The following is a 6,240-nucleotide window of genomic DNA, read 5'->3' on the forward strand; positions in this document are numbered from 1 at the left end:
CTAACCAAGGTTTGAGTAACACATGTTACCTACCACACAGCTAACAAAACATAGGGAAGATAACCAGTGATTCATTTTGAGTGGTCTTGTTGAAGCGTCATAAGAACATAAGGAGTAGGAGCAGGAGGGGGGTCACAGGAGCAGGAGGGGGTCACAGGAGCGGGAGAAAATCAGAGGAGCGGGGGAGGATCAAAGAGCGTCTGGAACCTGCTCCGATTTTTATCAAGATCATGTCTGATCTACTGCAACACCATTTTCCTGTCCGATCTCCATTTCCCTTGATTCCCTCAGTGATGGGCTTCAAGCTGGGAGCTGCAGAGCTGACAAGGTGTCAGTAAATAGTCAAACAGCGCACAAATGAGCAAGGTCCTGTTGGGCAGTGGGTAGGGTCGCTGTCTCTGAGCCGGAAGCTCCTGGTTCGAGTCCCACCCCAGGACATGATGACCAAGGAAGGTGTGTTCATAACGCAGCCAAACAAGTCGTGTGTGTCAACCCGCAAATCCTTCCAAACGCACCAATGGCTGACGGTAAGAGCGGGAGAGACTCCTGGTCAGCCAATGATGTGGAGCGGCGCCTCTCAAACTCTAAGCCCCTGGCAACAGACCAGCGGCCTGTTCCAAGAATTACTGGCTAAGGAAACAGACAAAAGAGTGCCTTAGGACAGCACTAGGTGCGGGAAGAGAATTGGAATTGGTACTGGCTTGAGGGAGGTCTATGCGAGCCAGGAGGTGGGAGTGGATTTTGGCTGCTACAGGCGCCACCCAGAGTGAGCTGGCCGTCTCATTGGCTCCTAGAGGGGGGGGGGGAGGAATCTCACCAGCTGAAATACAATTTACCAAGGCCGGTGGTTCCACCAGGTGAGTTCAACCTTGTTCAAGCGAGGGGCATTTTTCAAGTATCTAACACTTAAACTGGAAGGGAGATCACTAAAATACAAGTTTTCCCAGTTGGTAAGAGTGTTCTATTGTGAACTATAACCTCTCCAGGCTGGAGGTCAATTGTCTAGACATTTTCGGGCAGAGCAAAGCAATCACGGCATGTTGGGGGACATTTTCTGATACTGGACTACGATATAAATTATAGGTGGCTCTGTAACTACATTTTTGCCCCTATATTACTTTGGAATAGTTCTGTTGAGACAAAAGGTACTCATTGGCTTAGATGCCTGTTTAGAAGAGGCAATTTGTAGAAATAGATAGTGTATACACAATGATTGTTAATATCAGAAAGGACACAAAATGGCTATTAGCATTTTAGCAATAGGATAGCCTATCAGGGGAAAACAGCAGCAGCCAGAGCAGTGGCACGTCGGCTGGCTCTGATGTTCAGCAGGGAGGGTCAAAGCGCAGAAGAGCAATAGTCATAGGGGACTCTACAGTCAGTGGCACAGAAAGAGGCTCCAGGATGGTATGTTGCCTCCCTGGTGCCAGGGTCCAGGATGTTTCCCAACGGGTAGCGGGCATCCTGAAGGGGAAGGCAAACACGCAGAGGTCGTTGTACATATTGGTACTAACAACATAGGCAGGAAGGGGCATGAAGTCCTGCCGCAGGAGTTCAGGGAGTTAGGCAGAAAGTTAAAAGACAGGGCATCGAGGGTTGTAATCTCGGGATTACTCCCTGTGCCATGTGCCAGTGAGGCTAGAAATAGGAAGATAGAGCAGCTAAACACGTAGCTAAACAGCTAGTGTAGGAAGCAGGGTTTCCGTTATCTGGACCACTGGGAGCTCTTCCGGGGCAGGTGTGACCTGTATAAGAAGGACGGGTTGCATTTAAACTGGAGAGGCATAAATATCCTGGCCGCGAGGTTTGCTAGTGTCACACGGGAGGGTTTAAACTAGTATGGCAGGGGGCTGGGTACCGGAGCAATAGGTCAGAAGGTGAAAGCATTGAGGGATAACTAGGGAATAGAGCCAGTATGGCTCTGAGAAAGAGCAGACAGGGAAAATAGCGGGTCTGGTGGCCTGAAGTGCATATGTTTTAATGCAAGAAGTATTACAGGTAAGGCAGATGAACTTAGAGCTTGGATTAGTACTTGGAACTATGATGCTGTTGCCATTACAGAGACCTGGTTCAGGGAAGGACAGGATTGGCATCAAACGTTCCTGGATTTTGATGTTTCAGGCGGGATAGAGGGGGATGGAAAAGGCGTTGCGGAGTTGCGCTACTGGTTAGGGAGAACATCACAGCTGTACTACGGGAGGACACCTCAGAGGGCAGCAAGGCTATATGGGTAGAGATCAGGAATAAAAAGGGTGCAGTCACAATGTTGGGGGTTTACTATAGGCCTCCCAACAGCCAGCGGGAGATAGAGGAGCAGATAGGTAGACAGATGTTGGAAACGAGTAAAAACAACAGGGTTGTTATGATGGGAGACTTCAACTTCCCCAATACTGACTGGGACTCACTTAGTGCCAGGGGCTTAGACGGGGCAGAGTTTGTAAGGAGCATCCAGGAGGGCTTCTTAAAACAATATGTAGACAGTCCAACTAGGGAAGGGGCTGTACTGGACCTAGTATTGGGGAATGAGCCCGGCCAGATGTTAGAAATTTCAGTAGGGGAGCATTTTGGGAACAGTGACCACAATTCAGTAAGTTTTAAAGTGCTGGTGGACAAGGATAAGAATGGTCCTAGGGTGAATGTGCTAAATTGGGGGAAGGCTAATTAGAACAATATTAGGCGGGAACTGAAGAACCTAGATTGGGGGCGGATGTTTGAGGGTAAATCAACATCTGACATGTGGGAGGCTTTCAAATGTCAGTTGAAAGGAATTCAGGACCGGCATGTTCCTGTGCGGAAGAAGGATAAATACGGGAAATTTCGGGAACCTTGGATAACCTTAGGCCTCGTCAAAAAGTAAAAGGAGGCATTTATCAGGGCTAGAAGGCTGGGAACAAACGAAGCCTGTGTGGAATATAAGGAAAGTAGGAAGGAACTTAAGCAAGGAGTCAGGAGGGCTAGAAGGGGTCACGACAAATCATTGGCAAATAGGGTTAAGGAAAATCCCAAGGCTTTTTACACATACATAAAAAGCAAGAGGGTAGCCAGGGAAAGGGTTGGCCCATTGAAGGATAGGCAAGGGAATCTATGTGTGGAGCCAGATGAAATGGGCGAGGTACTATATGAATACTTTGCATCAGTATTCACCAAATTGAAGGAATTGGTGGATGTTGAGTCTGGAGGAGGGTGTGTAGATAGCCTGGGTCACATTGAGATCCAAAAAGACGAGGTGTTGGGCGTCTTGAAAAATATTAAGGTAGATAAGTCCCCAGGGCCTGATGGGATCTACTCCAGAATACTGAAGGAGGCTCGAGAGGAAATTGTTGAGGCCTTCACAGAAATCTTTGGATCCTCACTGTCTTCAGGTGATGTCCCGGAGGACTGGAGAATAGCCAATGTATTTCCTTTGTTTAAGAAGGGTAGCAAGGATAATCCAGGGAACTACAGGCCGGTGAGCTTTACGTCAGTGGTAGGGAAATTACTGGAGAGAATTCTTCGAGACAGGATCTACTCCCATTTGGAAGCAAATGGACGATTAGTGAGAGGCAGCATGGTTTTGTGAAGGGGAGGTCGTGTCTCACTAACTTGATAGAGTTTTTCGAAGAGGTCACAAAGATGATTGATGCAGGTAGAGCAGTGGATGTTGTCTATATGGACTTCAGTAAGGCCTTTGACAAGGTCCCTCATGGTAGACTGGTACAAAAGGTGAAGTCACACGGGATCAGGGGTGAGCTGGCAAGGTGGATACAGAACTGGCTAGGTCATAGAAGGCAGAGAGTAGCAATGGAAGGGTGCTTTTCTAATTGGAGGGCTGTGACTAGTGGTGTTCCGCAGGGATCAGTGCTGGGACCTTTGCTGTTCATAGTATATATAAATGATTTGGAGGAAAATGTAACTGGTCTGATTAGTAAGTTTGCAGAGACACAAAGGTTGGTGGAATTGCGGATAGCGATGAGGACTGTCGGAGGATACAGCAGGATTTAGATCATTTGGAGTCTTGGGCGGAGAAATGGCAGGTGGAGTTTAATCCGGACAAATGTGAAGTAATGCATTTTGGAAGGTCTAATGCAGGTAGGGAATATACAGTGAATGGTAGAACCCTCAAGAGTATTGAAAGTCAGAGAGATCTAGGTGTACAGGTCCACAGGTCACTGAAAGGGGCAACACAGGTGGAGAAGGTAGTCAAGAAGGCATACGGCATTGTTGCCTTCATTGGCCGGGGCATTGAGTATAAGAATTGGCAAGTCATGTTGCAGCTGTATAGAACCTTAGTTAGGCCACACTTGGAGTATAGTGTTCAATTCTGGCTATCACACTACCAGAACGATGTAGAGGCTTTAGAGAGGGTGCAGAAGAGATTTACCAGGATGTTGCCTGGTATGGAGGGCATTAGCTATGAGGAGCGGTTGAATAAACTCGGTTTGTTCTCACTGGAACGATGGAGGTTGAGGGGCGACCTGATAGAGGTCTACAAAATTATGAGGGGCATAGACAGAGTGGATAGTCAGAGGGCAAGCACGGTAGCATTGTGGATAGCACAATTGCTTCACAGCTCCAGGGTCCTAGGTTCGATTCCGGCTTGGGTCACTGTCTGTGCGGAGTCTGCACTTCCTCCCCGTGTGTGCGTGGGTTTCCTCCGGGTGCTCCGGTTTCCTCCCACAGTCCAAAGATGTGCAGGTTAGGTGGATTGGCCATGATAAATTGCCCTTAGTGTCCAAAATTGCCCTTAGTGTTGGGTGGGGTTACTGGGTTATGGGGATAGGGTGGAGGTGTGGACCTTGGGTAGGGTGCTCTAACCAAGAGCCGGTGCAGACTCGATGGGCCGAATGGCCTCCTTCTGCACTGTAAATTCTATGATCTATGATCTATGATCTATTTCCCCAGGGTAGAGGGGTCAATTACTAGGGGGCATAGGTTTAAGGTGCGAGGGGCAAGGTTTAGAGGAGATGTACGAGGCAGGTTTTCTGCCTGGAACTTGCTGCCGGAGGAGGTGGTGGAAGCAGGGACGATAGTAACATTTAAGGGGCATCTTGACAAATACATGAATAGGATGGGAATAGAGGGATACGGATCCAGGAAGTGTAGAAGAGACAGTATCTTGACGGCCGTCGGGGAACTCAACGTAGGCATACTGAGCGTTGGTGTGGAGCAGGTGAACCCTGTCCACCAAGGGGTCCGCCTTGTGGAGTCGGATGTGCCTTCGGAGTAGGACCGGTCCTGGAGCAGCGAGCCAAGTCGGGAGCGACACACCGGATGTGGACTTCCTGGTGAAGGTAAGAACACGCTCACGGGGTGTGTTATTAGTGACAGTGCACAATAGTGACCGGATGGAGTGCAGAGCGTCAGGGAGGACCTCCTTCCAGCGAGAGGCTGGGAGGTTCCTGGACCGTAGGGCCAGCTGGACAGCCCTCCAAACCATCCCATTCTCCCATTCTACTTGCGCGTTTCCCCGGGTGTTGCAGCTGGTCGTCCTGCTGGAGGCGATACCCCTGCTGAGCAGGAACTGACGCAGCTCATCGCTCATGAATGAGGATCCCCTGTCACTGTGGATGTAGGCGGGGAAACCGAACAGAGCGAAGATGGTGCTGAGGGCCTTGATGACGGTGGCAGATGTCACACTGGGGCATGGGATGGCGAGGGGGAATCTGGAGTACTCATCAACCACACTGAGAATATACATGTTACGGTCGGTGGAGGGGAGGTACCCTTTGAATTCCACGCTGAGCCGTTCAAAGGGTCGGGAGGCCTTCACCAGGTGCGCACGGTCTGGCCGGTAGAAGTGCGGCTTGCACTCCGCACAGACCTGGCAGTCCCTGGTGACTGTCCTTACTTCCTCGACGGAGTAGGGCAGATTGCGAGCTTTGACCAGATGGTACAATCGAGGGACCCCCGGGTGACAAAGGCTGTCGTGTAGGATCTGGAGTTGGTCCACTTGTGCGCTGGCACATGTACCTCGGGAGAGGGCGGCTGGGGGCTCGTTGAGTTTACCGGGGCGATACAAGATCTCGCAATTATAGGTGGAGAGCTCGATTCTCCACCGCAAGATTTTATAATTTTTGATCTTGCCCCGCTGTGTGTTATTGAACATGAAGGCTACCGACCGTTGGTCCATAAGGAGAGTGAATCTCTTACCGGCCAGGTAATGCCTCCAATGCCGCACAGCTTCAGCGATAGCTTGAGCCTCCTTCTCGACGGATGAGTGTCGAATTTCAGAGGCATGAAGGGTGCGGGAAAAGAATGCCA

The sequence above is a fragment of the Scyliorhinus torazame genome, chromosome 11, assembly GCF_047496885.1.
Source record: "Scyliorhinus torazame isolate Kashiwa2021f chromosome 11, sScyTor2.1, whole genome shotgun sequence".
NCBI lineage: Eukaryota > Metazoa > Chordata > Chondrichthyes > Carcharhiniformes > Scyliorhinidae > Scyliorhinus > Scyliorhinus torazame.